General features: G+C 45.3%; 1 protein-coding gene across 1 annotated transcript in view; it reads right to left on the reverse strand.

The window, feature by feature from the left end:
• BNIP3L (BCL2 interacting protein 3 like) overlaps positions 1-18143 on the reverse strand; it is a 295477-nt gene extending 277334 nt beyond the window's left edge. The window contains exon 1 of the mRNA XM_050802597.1: positions 18140-18143. The gene's annotated coding sequence lies outside the window, so the exon portion shown is untranslated. The remainder of the gene's footprint in view (positions 1-18139) is intronic.
• Positions 18144-19107: the final 964 nt, after the last annotated feature.

Genomic DNA, 19107 nt, shown 5'->3' on the forward strand with positions numbered 1-19107 from the left:
TGAATTCAGGCAGCTGAGTTTGCAGTGAGCTGAACTTGTGCCGTTGCACTCCAGCCTCAGCGACAGGGTAAGACCCCGTCTCAAGAAACAAAAACAAAAAGAAGTAAGCCCTATATGCAGTGGACGGGGAGCTCTGTCAGCACATTCATTCTGGCAGGCACAGTGTGAGATCCCAGGCCCTGAAGCTGGGATTGCCAGGCATCTCGTGAGAAGTCCCTACTTCTTAGGTCAGGCTTTAAACCCTTGAGGTGGTATCATGGGGTGGGTTGGGTCTCTATCAATCTCAGCCTTGTGGTGGGAGGAAAGAGGAGAGGGTGCAGGGAGGGCAGTGGCTGATGGGGAAGTGGTAAACCTACTGCCTGGTGACTGCACTCAGCTCCCCAGCTGAAATCCCCGCAAGCCACACAGAGGGGAGAAGGAGCTCTGTGTCCGCCCGACTGGGAAAGCTGCCAAGTGAGACTTCTGCACCAGCGGGAGATTTGCATTGGGAATTTGGTTGGGAATCTCTGTGACAGTGGTGCCCTGCCAGGTGTCAGTGATTTTTGATTGACCAGGCTCCTTGCAACTGTGTGAACCTGTTTTCACACCTATAATTGGTTGCTAAAATTAAATGAAAAAAAAAAAGTAAAGCCTTTGCCAATTATTTAATAAATGGTAGCTGTCATTGTCATTGTCATAGTCAGCTGCACTGCTGTATCATCTCTAAGGGCTGAGTCAGTCCTGCCTCAATCCTGAGCCAACTGACAGGAGTGGCAAACGTGTGAGGCTCTCTAGCTTCACCCTCTGGCAGGGGACTGCAATGAGTCTTGCTGCCCAAGAAACCAGGGGCCAGGGATGGGAACTGGAAGCCGCTTTCATGCAACAGTGCTGTATCCTTTCTCCCCATTTCCTCATCCTCCAAGTTGATCCCTCAAAGAACTAGATTTCTGCTGGTTCCTTGCAGAGCACGCTAATTCCCATGAGGACTGCAGGCATTCGCTTGGCCAGAACCCAGACACCTACCTGGCTCTCACTTTCTGTGTCTCAGTGGTTCTCAAGATGGGCAATATTACCCTCCTGGGGACGGGTGGAAGTTGGTAGGGCACTTTTTTCAATAAATAAGCGGGAGCCCTACTGACATTTAGCGGGGTTGGCCAGCGATGCTAGATATCTGGTGAAGTGCAGGGCAGCTCGCTACCACAAAGAACTGTCTTGCATGCTTTCAGACGTCCCGCTGGATATTCAAGTAGGTGAAAGACCATTTCTTATTCATTCTCTGAGCTAGAACTAACTCCATCTTATGTATTAACACACATTTTCCCAAGGTTTTTATAAGTATTTCAAAAATATGGTAAGATCTGTATAACCTAAAATTTACTATTTCAACCACTTCAATTCAGTGGCATTAATTACATTTGCAATGTTCATCACCATTATCTATTCCAAAACTTTTTCATTACCCTAAGCAGAAATTCTGTACCCATTAAGCAATAACCATGCATTCTCTCCCTCCCAGCCACCACTAACTTCTAATCTACCTTGTGTCTCTTCAGACTTGCCTATTCCAGGTACCTCATATAAGTGGAATCACAGAGTATTTGCCCTTTGTTTCGTCAAAAACTTTACCAAGAATTGTTCATCATATTGAAAATTACCATCACCAGTGACAAGGCCACATGTGAGGTGTTCGAATCATCAATGACATTTGCATGTATGGGTCTGCACCTACAACTGCCACATTCAGCATGACCATAAGCACTTGACACTTTAATGTTTTCTAACGAGTGTTCAAATCTTTACATATTGTAAGAGTTTATGTGTTTTTATGTTTTACATTGCTTTTTATTCCCAAGTTAAGACATTATGATTAAACAATTATATGCAGGGGCTGGGCGCCGTGGCTCACGCCTGTAATCCCAGCACTTTGGGAGGCAGAGGCAGGCAGATCCTGAGGTCAGGAGTTCGAGACCAGCCTGGCCAATATGGTGAAACCCCGTCTCTACTAATAATACAAAAATTAGCTGGGCATGGTGGCGGGTGCCTATAATCCCAGCTACTCAGGAGGCTGAGGCAGGAGAATTGCTTGAACCCAGGAGGCGGAGGTTGCAGTAAGCTGAGATCGTGCCACTGCACTCCAGCCTGGGTGAGAGTGAGATTCTGTCTTAAAAAAAAATTATATGCAGGTAGCATAAATAAGCTATTAATTTTATTTCAGATTAGGAAAGGGAGTAATGTAAAACATTTATTATTAAAAAGGGGCATTGGGCTTAGTGGAGCCGAGAGCCATTTATCTGCTATAGTCACAGACAAATAACCAGCCATGAGGGAATATCCTTGGAAGTGAGGTGCTGTTGACTAACTGTGAATATTGCTTTGCCTTTGTAATGTTATACGGCCATCCCCACCTCCCTCAAACAAGAATCCTCAAATCTCTGAACCTATTGACTCTTTGGCCACCACCTGCCTGTTAAGTCTGGTCAGTGCAGGGATGTTTGCACCTGTCTGCAATTCTTTCTAATACTATTTTTTTTTCTAGCTTCCATGATGGGCACGGGCATAACTAACAAATTGAGATCAGATTGTTTCTAGGCAATCACTTACAATTGAAGGTATATTTTCAGCATTCAAGGAAACGATTGATTCCAGCACAAATCCTAAGCATCATATAAATGGGAATGTGGGACTACACTGTATTTACTTCACATTCTTGCTTCAGACTGACCTGAATCTGGCTGGGAGCACTCACATATTGATTTCTTCTGGATAAAAAGGCAGGAAGTATTACAGATATTGTTTCCTAACCAACTGCCTGTTTAATATTCACACTTCCTTAGATCAGCACTGAAGTCTTTCTTGAGAACATATAACACCACAAGAATTTTTTTTTTTTTTTTTTTTTTTTTTAACTTTAAGTTCTGGGATACATGTGCTGAATATGCAGGTTGGTTACATAGGTATATGTGTGCCATGGTGGTTTGCTGCATCTATCAACCTGTCATCTAGGTTTTTAAGCCCCACATGCATTAGGTATTCATCCTAATGCTCTCCTTCCCCTTGCCCCTCACCTCCCAACAGGCCCCAGTGTGTGATATTCCCCTCCCTGTGTCCGTGTGTTCTCATTGTTCAACTCCCACTTATGAGTGAGAACATAACACCAAAGGTTTTAAATGGGCTGAAATTTTGTTGCTAAAACCAATTGTGTGTGGGGTGTGTGTGTGTTTAACATGGAGCCCTGAAGTTTGTATGTTTGTTGCACTGTGCGAAGGATGTAATGTCACGCTTGGATAATGCAGTCTTTTTCACTTCCTCCCTCTGTCAATATTCCTTCACTCAAATGCTTTCTAGCTCTGTGCTTAGAGCTGACCCACATAGATGAACACAATAATTGGCCCCAAGAAGATTGAAGTCTTGTATGAGAGAAGGACTAGCAAAAACAAAACATGGAGATGCTGTGTGAGGGATATTTTCTCAGAGCTGTGGACCACAGCGGGGCAGGAATAATTACACTGACTCAAGAAAGGAGCACACAAACACACACCATGCACACACACGACACAAACATATACTACACACATACATACACAACACACACATACACAACATACACATACACACACATCCCTGTCAATCTACTCAAGTTCTTGAACAAGGACCAGTAGAAACCCCTGTGAAAGCTCAGTGTCATGTCATTCTTAGTCCATTTTGTGCTGCTATAGTAGAATACCACAGACTGGGTAATTTACAGATAAGAAAAGTTTATTTGGCTCACAGTTCTGGAGGTTGGGAAGTCCAAGATTGAGGGTCTGCATCTGGTGAGGGCCTTCTTGCTGTGTCATGACATGGTAGAAGGCATTACATGGTGAGAGAGAGAGAGAGAGAGAGAGAGAGACAGAGAGAGAGAGAGAGAGAGGCAGAGACAACATGCTCAGGAGGAAGGCCTAACTCATTCTTCACAGGATGCCACTCCTAAAATAATGAGCTCATTCTTGCCACATGGACATTGTCCATTTATGAGGGCAGAGACCTCATGACTTCATCGTCTCTTGAGGGTCCCGCCTCTCAACACTGTTGCACTGGGGATTAAGTTTCCAACATGTGAATGTGCTCCAGCATCAACTCAGGTCCAAAGTTCACGGTCTCATCTAAATCACATGTGGGTGAGACTCAAGGCACAACTCATCCTGAGGCAAACTGTCCTCCAGCTGTGAGCCTGTGACTTCAAATGAGTTATCTACTCTCAAAATACAATGGCGGGACAGGCATAGGATAGATGTTCCCATTCCAAAAGGGAGAAATAGACAAGAAGAAAAGGCTAACCACTCCCCAGTTTGTCCAAGACCCAAGAGGGAAAACATTATATTTTGAAATGCCAGAATAATCTCTTTGGACTCCATGACCCACCTTTTGGGCACATTTTGGGGAGTAGTTGGGCCTCTGAGGCCTGAGGCAGCCCCACCCCAATGGCTTTACTGGATTCAGTCCACCCAATAGCTCTCTCAGGCTGGCATTGTCCACTGAGAGCTCTACAATTCTGGGCCTCAGTGGCCATCTCACTCCATAGCTCTGCTAGGCGTTGCCCTAGTGGGGACTCTACATGGCTGCTACTCTCCTGCAGCAAGTTTCTGCCTGGAACCCCCAGCTGTGTATAGCACCCTTTGAAATCTAGAAAGTGGCTGCCATAGCCCCATAGTTCTAAACCTGTGAGCCTACAGGATTAGCACCATGTGGATGCCCTGTGCTCTCTGGAGTGGCAGCCCAAGATGCGCCTGGTCCTGCTTAACCTATAGCTGGGATCTCCAAGGAGCACCATGCTAGAATGCAGGAATGCAAGAGCAGATGCTTGAGGCGGTGCAGGGCAGTGGAGGTCCCAAGGGTGCCTCCCTGGAAGCCTTGCCCTCAAGGTCCTGCTCACACTCCCCTCACCATCCCTACCCTTGGACAACCAGTAATCTGTTTTCTAGTTCTACAGTTTTGTCATTTTGAGAATATTATATACACGGAATCATATGGTAGACAATACTGATTTTTATCTCATGCTGTAATTATGGTAATCAAGCCAATTCTCTGGCTTGGGGAGCAAAGTAAGTTTTTGATGCTACTTCTGGGGTTCATAGTGCTAAACTTACATAATCAGTGAGGCTAAGCACCTCTGTTTGTATTTGCATTTGCTAGACTATGGACATGCACACAGCTCATCCAACTGGCTGTGTCTTCTTCTTTAGATGCACATTTAAAATCACTGAAGAAGTTAAGACAGAGTCCTGTTACCCTTTGAAACTCATCTGTCAATTGGATCTGTTGAAAAAAAAAGTCGTGCCTGTGAGATGTTGGTGAATGTAGGCTTTGAGCAGGTTTACAGGGATGAATATATGGAAAGATTGTTTGGGCTGGGCACAGTGGCTCTCACCTCTAATCCCAGCACTTTAGGAGGCTGAGGCAGGCAGATCACTTGAGATCAGGAGTTCGAGACCAGTCTGGCCAACATGGTGAAACCTCGTTTCTACTAAAAGTACAAAAAATTAGTTGGGCGTGGTGGCATGTGCCTGCAATTCCAGCTACTTGGGAGGCTGAGACAGGAGAATCATTTGAACCTGGGAGGCAGTGGTTGCAGCAATGAGCTGCGATCATGCCACCACACTCCAGCCTAGGTGACACAGCAAGACTCCATCTCAGACAAGAAAAAAAAAAAGAAAGATTGGTTTGTCTATTTCAAGTACTACCTTGTTATAAAAATAAATAAATAAATAAAAATCAGTGAATGCAACACAAGTGCGAGGCCCATCTCGGTTATTTCTTGGTCACAGGAAATGTTGCGAAAATGATCACTTGTGGGAGAGTTGTATTGAAAACATACTTAAATCTCGCAAAATTTTAGATTACGAGAAACCATCCAATCAGAAAAAAACTGGTATAGATGTCAAAAAGTGTGTAGAGGGGACACCCCCCTCCCCCAAACAGTTCATTCATAAAGTTGGAGAGATAGCCACAATTCTGCATTTTGAAAATGGGGTCAACTATATTGTTAGTGTATTCTGGGAAGTTCTCTATCTTGGAAGTAACATGGGGAAACAATTTAAATGAGATTAGGGCGGAACAATTACAGAGGAAGCAGATGTGACCTATGCCTTTTTCCGCTTTAGGTGATGGAGCAGTCCTAAAATGCAGCATCGGCATCTCCTTGGGGGTTTGAAACTCTTGGATTCCTGAGACATTTTGATTCTGCAGGTCTAATGGGGCCAGACTGTCTTTCAGTCTGAGCTCTGATGATAATCTCCCTTCTTCTTCTTCTTCTTCTTTTTTTTTTGTTTTTTGAAATAGTCTCTCTCTGTCACCTAGGCTGATAATCTCCCTTCTTTCCTTCCTTCCTTCCTTCCTTCCTTCCTTCCTTCCTTCCTTCCTTCCTTCCTTCCTTCCTTCCTTCCCTCCTTCCTTTCTTCCTTCCTTCCTTCCCTCCTTCCTTTCTTCCTTCCTTTTTTCATTCTTCTTCTTCCCTCCTCCTTCTCCTTCTCCTCCTTTTCCTCCTCCTCCTCCTCTTCTCTTTCTTTCTTTCTTTCTTTCTTTCTTTCTTTCTTTCTTTCTTTCTTTCTTTCTTTCTTTCTTTCTTTCTTTCTTTCTTTCTTTCTTTCTTTCTTTCTTTCTCTCTCTTGCTTTCTTGCTTTCTTCTTTCTTTCTTTTGAAACAGTCTCTCTCTGTCACCCACGCTGGAGTGCAGTGGCACCATCTCACTGTTTCCTGGGTTCAAGTGATTCTTGTGCCTCAGCCTCCCGTGTAGCTGGGATTACAGGTGTGTACCACTGTGCATGGCCTGATGATAATCTCTGTTCTTTCTGAGATTATCTGGCCTCCTGGGTTCCCGGCCACAGCTGTGTCCTGGTGGCTCTTGGCCACTCTGTGGGAGCTTTGCTTTGTTTCTATTTACCGTCTCTCACCTTCAGGCAGTGGAGGGTGGACATGGGCAGGACCCTTTTGGCTGCCAGGCCTCTAAACCCCCTTCCCTGCAACATAGAAAAGCCTGGGTATGTTGAAAAATGTTTTGGGCTTATTTGTTTTTGCTTTTATTCTGAGGAAATAGAAGTTTATGTCCAGAACACAAACAACTTTGTCTGGAATATTAGACACTGTGTACTTTTTGGCTCATTGTTGGGCCAAATTGCGTCCCTTCCTCCTCAAAAAAAAAAAAAAAAAAAAAGTATGTGGAGTCCCAACCTCCTCAGAATGTAACCTTGTAGGGTCTTTATAGTGGTAATCAAGTTAAAATGTGGTAATTTGGTGGGGCTGTGGTCTGATATGTCTTTATAAGAAAGTTTGGACACAGGCAGGCACACGGGGAGAGCACTATTTAAATGTGAAAACGGGCAACAACCCAAATGAGAGGTAACCTGTGTTTTGGTCTGAATTGTGCCCCACTCCTGCTCCCCTCATCCCAAATTCATGTACTAAAGTCTAACTCCCATTACCTCAGCATGTGATTGTATTTGGAGATGGGGCCTTTAGAGATGTGATGGAGGTAAATTGAGCCACCAGGATGCGCCCTAATCCAATCTGACTGTGCTTACAACAAGAGGAAATTTAGAAACACAGAGAAACACCAGGGATGCAGGCACAGAGAAAGGACCATGGGAGGACACAGAAAGAGGGCAGCCATCTGCAAACCAGGGAGCGAGGCCTTACAGGAAACCAGCCCTGCAGGCACCTTGATCTTGGACTTCCAGCTTCCAGAACTGCAAGAAAACACATTCCTGTTGTTTAAGCTGCCCTGTCTGGTATTTTGCTACGGAAGCCCTAGATGACTAAGATAACAGCTGAGACCAAAGAGTTATGCTGAGGCAAAATATAATTTTTTTTAAAGAATGAAAAAGTTACAAAGGATTTTCACTTAGCAAGGGTAACAGGAATAATATTTTGAAATATTGAATAGATGCGTTTTTCATACCCCCATAAATCCTGTTCTCCCACAGTCTTCCACCATTAGGGCTAAGCCATAACTGCAGGGTGGGTGAGGATGGGCAGTGCCTGGAATAAAAAGGTCATTGATGGCTTTGGCTTGCAAAGCTGACTTCGTTGATTCCATACAGAAATAACCGTTTTGAAATGCAGACTTTATGGGGAGAGATAATGTTTATTTTCTGAATTTTAAAAGCTCCCTTAATAGGTGGAAAGTTAGGGCTGGAGTTTAGACATATAAGCCTTTGGTAGAGACTATGCAGGTTATTTCATAAGGGAGGAGCTGACAGGATGGGAAGAGGAGGCAAAAGGTAAAATAACCGGGTACCTGGTTTGTAGTGTACATGGTGTGCTTGTTGTGCTGTTTGTAGCACAAAGACAAGAGTGCATGTGTGCACATGTGTGTGTGTGAGAGAGAGGAGAAGCCGGCTTTGGGACACTGGAGGGGCTGTCTTTCGTTTCCTACAGGCACTCATCTAGTCTCTGTTTTGTTTCAGTTTGGAGGAATCCCAGAGCAGCGGCTTTGTTCCTTGCTTTTTCAGGTATAGGCTGGGGAAATGTCAAGTCCTAGAGAACTGCTGCATCCAGCACGTGCTACCCAGGTGGTGGGCTAGAAAGGGTGGAATGAAGGGCGAAGACAGAGAGAATGGAGATGCCACTGTCCTGTAGGTATTGCTGGGCTCCTAGTGGAGAATGCATAAAGGAGCTGAGTGAGAGCCAGGACACTTGCTATGGGGCCACCCGGGGCACCACTCAGACCACCTGTGACCCTGTGGCAGAGGCTGTGGTTAGAGGTCAGGTCAGGGGAGGAGGAAGGACATTGCCAAGATTCAGAGCATTTGCAACACCAGTGGGAGTCGGACAGAGCCAAGATGGCAGAGTTGGGAGGAGGGCACAACCAGACCAGGTGGGACAAGGAACTTTGACTCCTGGGTAAGAGACCTGCCCGTGCATCCGAGACCTCCTCTCCTATGGCTAAAAGAAGCTTTCCCCTACATGAATGGAAGGGCAGGTGAGGATGGGAGGGAGACAGAAATCTTGAAAGATGATTTTACCAAAAAGAGACCAAACTAACTCAATTAAGGCAGTGGTAAACTGGAAGAGACTGAATTATATTCAGCTGGCAAGCTTGTACGCTCTTCCTCTCCAACCTCTTCCCTTTTCTCCTTCAAGCAACAGTAAAGTAAAAGTTATAGGTAACAAAGAAGTAACCTTTTCTGGTACCTCAATGCATTGGATATAGTTTTCAAAACACGATGACGTGTGTGTGAATTCTGAGTTCTGTAAGGCTTCGCCCCCAACTTTTGCCACAGGAAAGCTTCTTTGCAGGTAAACAAAATCAAGAGAGAGGGTAATTATTTCTCAGATTATTTTTTTTCTTCCCAGGCTAGAGTGCAGTGACCCGAACATGGCTTACTGCAGGTTTGACCTCTGGGCTCAAGGGATCTTCCCACCCCAGCCTCCTGAGTAGCTGGGACCACAGGCATGTGCCACCACACTCAGCTAATTTAAAAATATATATATTTTTTAGAGACAGGGTATTACTATGTTGCCCAGGCTGGTCTTGAACTCATGGGCTCAAGCAATCCACCTGCCTCAGCCTCCCCAAGTGCTGGGATTATGGGCATGAGCCACTGTGCCTAGCCACTCAGATTCTTGATTTCAGATTGTTTATGCTCTGGGGCATGGTTACCTCGATCACATGTATTCTATTAATATTATGCAAACAACATTTTGATTTTTGTTTTTGCTTATTTCAATGGACTAACATAAGAGTTAGCAAACGTTTCCTGGAAAGAACCAGATAGTAAATATATTTCAGGTTTGTGGGCCGCATAGTCTTTGTTGCAGCTATTCCATTGTGGCATTGTAGTGCAAAAGCAGCCATAGACAATATGTAAATGTATGGGCATAGCTGTGTTCCAACCAAATTTTATTTATGGACATTGAAATTTGAATTTTATATAATTTTGCATATGTCACAAAATCCTGTTTTGATTTTTTCCCCCAGCCATTTAAAAATGTAAAAACTATTTTTAACTTGAAGGCTGTACCAAAACAGTCAGTGGAACGAATTTGGTCCACAGGCTATAGTTTGCCATTGCCTGGAGTAACATATAACAGGCAAACATTTTATATAGAAATGAATGCACTTTATTACACACATAATATTTCAAAAATAAAATGAAAGGTGAGATTTTTCAGGGGAAAGGGGATATAAAAATCCTATCAGTTTTGGTCTAAACATGAATATTTGATTAAAAACTAAATCAGATGTTGTTGGATTAGTGTGTGTTTTTTTTAAAGGCTATTTCTGCCCATGTTGTTGTTAGAACATTCTATTTTGATGAGAAAATAGTGAGATCATTGCAGTTATCACTGACACATGATGCCTGTGATAACAACCTTTACCAGTGGCCAGGAGGATTGACTGGTTTCTTTTCTTTTCTTGAGACGGAGTTTCGCTCTGTTGCCCAGGCTGGAGTGCAATGAATGGCACAATATCGGCTCACTGCAGCCTCCACCTCCCAGGTTCAACTGATTCTCCTGCCTCAGCCTCCCGAGTAGCTGGGATTACAGGCATGTGCCACCACACCTGGATAATTTTTTGTATTTAGTAGAGACAGGTTTTCACCATATTGGTCAGGCTGGTCTCGAACTCCTGACCTCAGGTGATCTACCACCTTGGCCTCCCAAACCGCTGGGATTACAGGCACGAGCCACCGCGCCTGGCCGACTGGTTTCTTTAATGCTATTTAACTCCGTATGCTGCTGTTTGTAGCACAAAGAAAAGAGTGCACGTATGCACGTGTGTTTATGAGAGGAGAAGGTGGCTGTGGGAGAGTAGACAGGCTGTCTTTCCTTTCCCACAGGCACTCACTCAGTTCTTCATTGTGCAACCTACAAACCACCACCATTTATTACTCCTGTCTAGCCTGTAGACTCCTCCAGTAGAAGTCAAATGGACTTGCAGGGATCAGCCATTAAGGAACAAGGTAGACAGTAATATAGCCCAAGAGTCACAAGAAATTACAGAGATAAAAACTGGGAGGACCCTCCTGCAATAGCCAGGAAGTGAGAAGAGAGAAAAACAGCTCAAGAAGGGTTGGGAAAATGCCATTTGACCAGGAAGCCTTAATGCAGTTTCCAATTTCTCACTAAAATACAGCCATCCCTTGATATCTCAATCCAATTCTTTCCTGAGATTGTGCTGAATAACAATCTTTTGGAGCCTGGAACCTTTTCTTTTTAAGTGGGAAAAATAATAGTGCTTTCTATTTTTATTCTGAAAATTAAAAAAAAAACCCACTAAAATACTTTAAAACACCCATATAAAAGCCCACTAAGAACTTCTCAATAAAATAAAGCAATGTAAAAAACATCAGTTACATAACAGTTAATGAAGTCATCAGTGGGTCTCTTTGTAGGAAGTACACAACATTACTGAGAGATATCCGTCACAAATTACATTTTCTCTTGATAGCAGGCAGTGAACATGTACAGCGACGAGTCAATACTAAAATAATAGGTTACAAGTATTCAAGATTCTGTCTGTCCTGGGACCCAGATTATTAGTGTCCCCAGGTGCCCAGGGGACTGTAACATGGAAACTCTGAAGGGCTTAATCTCTAGGAGTGAGTAGAATCAGTCTAGCATGCTCCGTCCTGCAACCTGGGCTCAGAGCCACTTAATATGCTCAGGGTTCAGGCATGCACATGGCTAATCACAGATTTCAGATGCGAACAGTGAATTCTGGGTGAATATTTTTGCAAAAAGCAGCATATTTTCTGAGTAGCACAAGTATAGATAATGACACCTGTATGTATGTAGACACAGAACGAGACAAAAGCTTGCCAATCAGTGTAAACTAGTGTTGACAATCAACCTAATGCCTGAAATTGGAGTTTCTAAGAACAAGGCCAAGAGAATGACATGGAAAGTAAATGAATAAACCATTGACAAATATACCTCCCAGTAATCATCATGTCCCTCTTTTTCTTAATATTGTTAATACATTTAGTGACCATAGTATTATTTTATTTTATTTTATTTTTTGAGATGGAGTCTCACTCTGTTGCCCAGGCTGGGGTACAGTGGCATGATCTTGACTCACTGCAACCTCCGCTTCCCAGGTTCAAGCAATTCTCTTGCCGTAACCTCCTGAGTAGCTGAGACTACAGGTGTGAGCTTCATGCCAGGCTAATTTTTGCATTTTTAGTAGAGACAGGATTTCACTGTGTTAGCCAGGCTGCTCTCGAACTCCTGACCTCAGGTGATCTGCCTGCCTTCGCCTCCCAAAGTGCTTGGATTACATGTGTGAGACACTGCACCCAGCCACCATGCTATTATTTTATACAAATAGCTGGCGTGCAGAGATATAAGATATGAATTTACTTTCCTCATCTACTCAGCCATAGGTCCCTACAGAGTTCGTTCCTCCCAGGCATCGAAATGCTCATTCTCCCTACGTGCCCTTCCCTCCATTGTCTCCGCAGTGACCCCATCCCCTATGCCTGTCTTTCTGGCATCCTCGCTGCATCCTACGGTGGCTGTGGAGACAGCTTCAGCCCCTCAGGTCTTGTGTGTGCTGGAGGGACATGGAGCCCTTCAGATTCTGTAGGGTGAAGTGTCCTGAAGCCAAGGGATTTTGCCCTGCCTGTCCCGCCCTCCTCTCCCTGACAGCATCAGCCTTGCCAAACTCTCCACCTAAGGCTGGCTTCCAGACACGAGTAAGAAGAGAAGAGATGAGATTTTGGGGCAAGGAAGACCCAGCTCAGAAACACACTTGTGAATTTGGATATCTGTCCCTTAAATAATTTTGTGGTGTTTTTTTTTTCTTACTACTAAATTCATATTCATTGTGAAAGATTTGGAAACTTTTGACAAGCCAAAAGAAGAAAGTAAAAATCACTAGATAATCCTACCACCGAGAGACAGCTGCTGTTCATATTTTAGTTTACCAACTCACATATGTATTTTCCTGCACAACGAACTCCCTATTTATATGATTGTCCCCTTAGGACTTGTGAATCTTTCCATGTCATTCACTTAAAAACAAGTAAACATTGTATTATTAAAATAGAGTTTAAGGCAATAAACCAAAATGTTAACAGTGATTAACTCTGGAGAGGGGCAGAACTCACGTGAGTTTTCTTTGCGTTTTAAAACTTTTCAAACTTTTAAAATAGTAAATGTATATTACTTTTACATTTAGAAAAATGGTGTTTAAAATGTAAGATGTATAATTTTATATACTGCATAATCTTTTTTAAATTTTAATTTTTTTTTTCTTTTTCTGTAGCCAGGGCTGGAGGGCAGTGGCACAATCATAGCTTACTGCAGCCTTGAACTCCTGGGCTCAAGTGATCCTTCTGCCTCAGCCTCCTGAGTAGCTGGGACTACAGGTACGCACCACCACACCCAGGTAATTTTTTATTTTTTATTTTTTGTAGAAACGGGGTCTCACTATGTTGCCCTGCCCTCAAACTCCCAGGATCACGCGATCATCCCACCTCAGCCTCCTGAGTGGCTGGGACTACAGAGGCATGTGCCACCATGTCCAGCTTCTGCACAATCTTAATGGCATTGAAATGCACCCACCAGAAAGAAGAAAAAGACAGAAATCTACTAGGAAGCTGTTTCCAGGTGATGAGATTCTGGATACTTTTTTCTTCCTTCTGCCTTTTTGTATTTTTTCAACGTTTATAATGAAAAAAAAGTTATTTAAACATTTTAGATAGGAGCTTACTTTTGAGGGATCTTAGTTACCCACAGAAGCAGCAGTCTTTACAGAGGTGGATCAGCAGTTCTAGTATCACCCAAGCTGACTTCAGCAGACACAGCCCGAGGGAAGCCTGTCAAGTCGCCTGTGGGACTCCAGGGAAGAAAAGCTGCCACATCTGTGTTCATTTGAATGGAGGCTGCAGAGTTTTCACTGGTGGGTTTGGTTTCTGTCCTTGACCAGTGGGAGAAAAGCTGACTTTCTCATTGCAGCCACAACTTCCTGCGCTTCTATCAGCCACTCCAGGACAAGCAGAGCCCCAGATTCTGTGCATGGCCAGCACCTGACACTGCACCCTAATTCCCACATGCGACTTGCTATGGGTGACTCTGCACCTACTCCCCTGGCTGACAGCATTGGAAGGGGAAGTTCCTGCACTGCCCCAGCTTTGGACAGGAGCTGTTTTCCTGCCTCTGTCACTCGTGGAACTTCCTGAGGTGAGAGTAAGAGGCATGGAGGTAGGGGGTGTTTGAGAAGAATCAACAAGAAACATGCTCAGACCAGGAACTGGAGAAGACACTGGTGAACAGCTTGGAGACTGCGAAGCCGGTCTGAAACTGGGAGTGCAAGTTTCTTGGAGGAGAGCAATCTTATCATCTTAATGAGCCACAAATGTGTAATTAGCACATCCTGTGTGTGGAACATTCTACCAGGACCTCGAGATGTAAGGAGGTGAAGGCAGAGTGTTAGAGCATACAGGAACAGGAGGAGACATGAAGATCCAGGGTTTTAAAACATATTAATATCAGGCCAGGTACAATGGCTCACTCCTGTAATCCCAGCACTTTGGGAGGCTGAGGTGGGTGAATCATCTGTCAGGAGTTTGAGGCCAGCCTGGCCAACATGGCAAAACCCCATCTCTACTAAAAATAAAAAAAATTAGTGGGCTTGGTGGCAGGCACCTGTAGTCCCAGCTACTCGGGAGGCTGAGGCAGGAGACTCGCTTGAACCCGGGGGGGCAGAGGTTGCAGTGAGCCGAGATCATACCACTGCACTCCAGCCTGGCCAACAAGAGTGAAACTCCATCTCAAAAAAAAAGTATTAACATTAACTGATCCTTGCCACATCCCAGGACAGACCCCTCCTTGCCTCTCCCTTCCTCGGAGACCACTCACAAGGTCACCAAGAGAGAAACTGAGGCAGAGGCAGGGAGAATGGCTTGGTCAGAGCCCAGAGTAGTGACTGGCAGTAGAGCTAAGAACCCACAGCCCGAGACTCTGTCCTCAGTGTTCTCCATTCATACATGCAGGCTTTTGTTGATTTGTTGATAGCAAGTGGTGGGCATTGTTGGATGGAAGGAAAGTTTAAGTAAAACAGGAACCAGCAAGAAAGGAAGAACTTAATTGTTCACCCATTCTGAGTTCATGATAATTGTTGCCACCTGGTATTACAAAGCACCCCGCAGAAAAACCCTCTAGTTGCTTGTGGAGTGAAGAACAATAGCAATTCATATTTCTGCCTTATCTCCCATTGCCACACTGCTCATTGGAAATGGCACCAGCTCCCCAAACAAGGAGGCCTGGCATACCTTCATTTTTTTTCTTTTTTTTGCAGGTTTCTATTTCTCATTACAATGCCCATCCCAACCCTCCAGGAAAACCGCACTGCCTACTGCCTTCGAGGGTGCATAGCCTGGGGCTGACATCCTGGAGAGCTTGGCGGGGCTCCAGCCACTTGTGGAAATACAGGGCCCCACTGACCTGGAAGCTCTGCCCTAGCTGCCCTTAGAAGGGAAATGGGAAGAGACCGGGGATTAAAGCCCTCATCTCAGGTCAATGTCCCATTCCTGGCGTTTTTGTGAGGTGCCTCTCTGCAGTCATGCCCAATTGTCTGATGATTCAGCAACCATTTATTGAGCACCTACTATGTGCTAGGCATCAAGCTATGTGTTGGAGATAGAATAAATGAAAGGTCACAGCCTCTGCTCTCCATGAGCTTGTCTCTGCTCCTAATGTGAAATCTGTGTTCTTTCTGAGTGGCTGTTGACCTCCTTGTTCTATCTCCTCCTTCCATCCATATTCCAAGCCAACCCTGAAAGTGCAGGCAGAGAGAGCTTGCCTCGTATCAGCTGATGTCTATGGTGTTCCTAGTGTGTGCCAGGCACGATGCTGAGTGTTTTAGAGGTCTTATTTCAGTTCTCACAGAAACATGAGGTAGATGCTATGGTCACTATTCCTATTTTACAGACAAGGAAACTGAGGCACAGAGAGGATAATAAACCAGCCAAAGAACAGAGTCGGGACCTGGTAGAACTCAAGAACTCTGTGCTGCGCTCTCCTGCCTGTGTTGCGAAGTTGGGAGCTCATAGATCAACAGGCTATGGGTTTGGCCAATGGGAGGGGCTCAGGCACGTGAATGACACAATCACTGCAGTCCACCTGGAGACAGAGCTAAAGGAGCTGGCACAGTTGGTGTTAATTGAAGGAAGTCTAGTACACACTTTTAGGCTTAAGTGATCTCTGCTGGGCTGTGAGGCCAGCAACACTGTTAGGAAATCCAACCAGAGGTGACGGGGCAGGCATCAGGACAAGTGGATGTCACATGGAAAAGGAAAAGCCTAGACACAGGGAAGATGTGACAATCCAGTTGGGATGCTGTTGGTGAGCAGGTGGTCACCATCAGAGAGGCATGGGGCAGGTAATAATCAGTGATTTAAGCAATTCTGGGAACACCGTGGCTTCCAGGCTGATTATTACTGCAGGATCTCAGGTGTTAGGGATTCAGGGTCCTAATAAACAGTGCCCTTCTTTGCCGCCTAAGTTTGAATTCAATTGAGAAACAGGAATCAGGCAGCAGAGGCCAAAACATCATCTTTCTTATTGATAATGCTCCTATTGAAGGATTTGGCTGGTGTCTGGAGGTGAGGGAGCTTCCTAATAGTGAACCCCAAAATCAGGTGAACCTATCCCCATTTACGGCAACAGTGGGCCACGCTGGGCCTCCTCCATGGGCATCAGGTCTATTTCATCACAGGGAAGAAAGGGAAGCAGGGCTTGTGCTGTCTGCAGACAGGCTGGCCCCAAAGAAGAAGGCTGGGGAACGGAGCCAGACAGAGGCACCGCTGGCAGAACTGAGATGCAAAGCAGAGGAAAAGTTACAGAGACAAGGCAGAGGACCCGCTTCTTGAGCTGCAACAAAGGTCAGGAAGTCAATGAGTGTTGTAAGGTAAGTTTCCCAATACCGGGCCAAATTCCCAACCCGGAAAATTCACCAGTTGCAACAACCTTATTGGTTGCTCCTGTTCACTTTTGCACCCCCATAGACGACAGCACACATTTCCTAAAATCCCTCCAATCCATGACTGCCAGGCTGCGGACCTCCGTCCCGCTCAGCCCACCCGGTTCACCTGCTGCTCCTCTCTATCCTTTTATTAGTCTCAGCCACACTGGTCTTACTTTGATCCCTTGAATAAGGTGACACTCATTTCTGCTTTGGGACTTTTGCATAGTGGTTCCCCTGCACTGTGTCCCAGTTTTCTGTCGATGCAGAACAGATCACCCCATAATATAGTGGCTTAAAACGACAACTAGTTTATTATTTATCATGATGATTTTGAGGGTCAGGAATTTGGGCAAGGATCAGCTAGGCAATGCTTCTATTCCATGTGGCATGGACGTGAGTCGCGACTAGTACTGAGCAAGGGGTGGGTTTTGTCTGCAGGTTCTAAGACAGTTCCACTCACATCCCAGTCTCTTGGCAGGGATGTCCTGAAGGTTCTGGAAGTTTGGACCTCTTGCCTTCTCCAGGCACTCTGGGGGACTCTGTGTTCTCTCCAGCAGGGGAGTCAGACTTCTCATCTGGTGGCTCAGGGCTCCCAGATGTAGGGTCCCCAGAGACAGGAGGTGGCAGCTGCTGGTCTCTTACAGCCCAGAAACTGTCCCAGAGTCAATCCTGCTGTATTCTATTGGTCAAGGCAGTTGAGCCCAGCTAGATTCAAGAGGTTGACCATAGACCCACCTCCCTATGGGAAGAGACAAAGCATGTGTGGCAGTCCAGGCACAGGGGCTTATGCCTGTAATCCTGAAATCTTGACATTTGGTAGGAGGATTGCTTCAGTCCAGGAGTTTGAGACCGGCCTGGACAGCGTAGTGAGATCCTGTGCCTACAAGAAAAAAAAATGACCTGGGTGTGGCGGTGTGTACCTGTGGTCTCAGCTACTCAGTGGGCTGAGGTGGGAGGATCGCTTGAACCCAGGAGTCTGAGGCTGTGGTGAGCTGAGATCGCACTACTGCACTGAAGCCTAGTCCTTCAGTGACAGAGCGAGACCCTGACTCAAAACGTAAAAAAATAAAAAGTAAAGAACATGTGGCCCCCTTCCGTTAGCTGTCTTCTGAAATGCTCTTCTCCCAGTCTCCACTTGCCTGGCTTCTTCATGCTCCAGGCCTCAGCTCACATGGCACCCCTGCCCATCGTATGTAGGCGGGGTGCTGCCTGCCCCCTCTACCTGCTCATATGTGCCGCCGTTTATCCTCTTTGATTATCTTCAGAGCTCTCACCAACATTTGGAATGAATTTGGCTACTTGTCTTTCCTGCCTAAAATCTAACTGGCATATGAGCAGGGACATTGTCTTCACTGTTTCACCCAACGGCCTAGAACAGTCTGTGACACGCAGTAGGTCCTCAACAACATCTACTGAATGAACAAAGGATTACAGAACTGAGCAGAGGGCTGGGTGGATTAGGATGTTTGGCCAGTAGCACTGTTTTCACAAAGAGCTCCAAGGCTCTGGCATTCAGGCTATTATTCTTGTTCCCCAAGTGTCCGCTAGGGAGGAACAGGTGGCATGCTGAGAGCAAGGGGGAAGTCACATCTGATGAGACTCAGAGCTGGCAGAAACTGAGATACAAGAGAGTATTAGGGCATTTCTCTGTGTCCTGTCCCACCAAGGTCTCGTCCAAACAGTCTAGGCCAAAGTTAGGTGGAGAAGTGGGGGGACGTCTGGGAGACGAACAGAGGAAGGTCTGAATACATACAGCACTTACTGTATTAGTTCGTTCTCACATTGCTATAGGGAACTACCTGAGATTGGGTAATTTAAGAAGAAATGAGGTTTAATCAACTCACAGTTCCAAAGGCTGTACAGGAAGCATGGCTGGGGAGGCCTCAGGAAACTTACAATCACAGGGAAGGGGACGGGGAAGCAGGCACATCCAACATGGCCAGAGCAGGAGGAATAGTGAGAAGGGGGAGGTGCTACACATTTTTATTCATTCATTCATTCATTCATTTGAGATGGAGTCTTGCTCTGTCGCCCAGGCTGGAGTGCAGTGGTACGAACTTGGCTCACTGCAACCTCCACCTCCTAGGTTCAAGTGATTCTCCTGTCTCAGCCTTTTGAGTAGCTGGGGATTATAGGTGCATGCCACCATGCCCGACTAATTTTTGTATTTTTAGTAGAGA

Source organism: Macaca thibetana, chromosome 8, assembly GCF_024542745.1.
Source record: "Macaca thibetana thibetana isolate TM-01 chromosome 8, ASM2454274v1, whole genome shotgun sequence".
Taxonomy (NCBI): Eukaryota; Metazoa; Chordata; class Mammalia; order Primates; family Cercopithecidae; genus Macaca; species Macaca thibetana.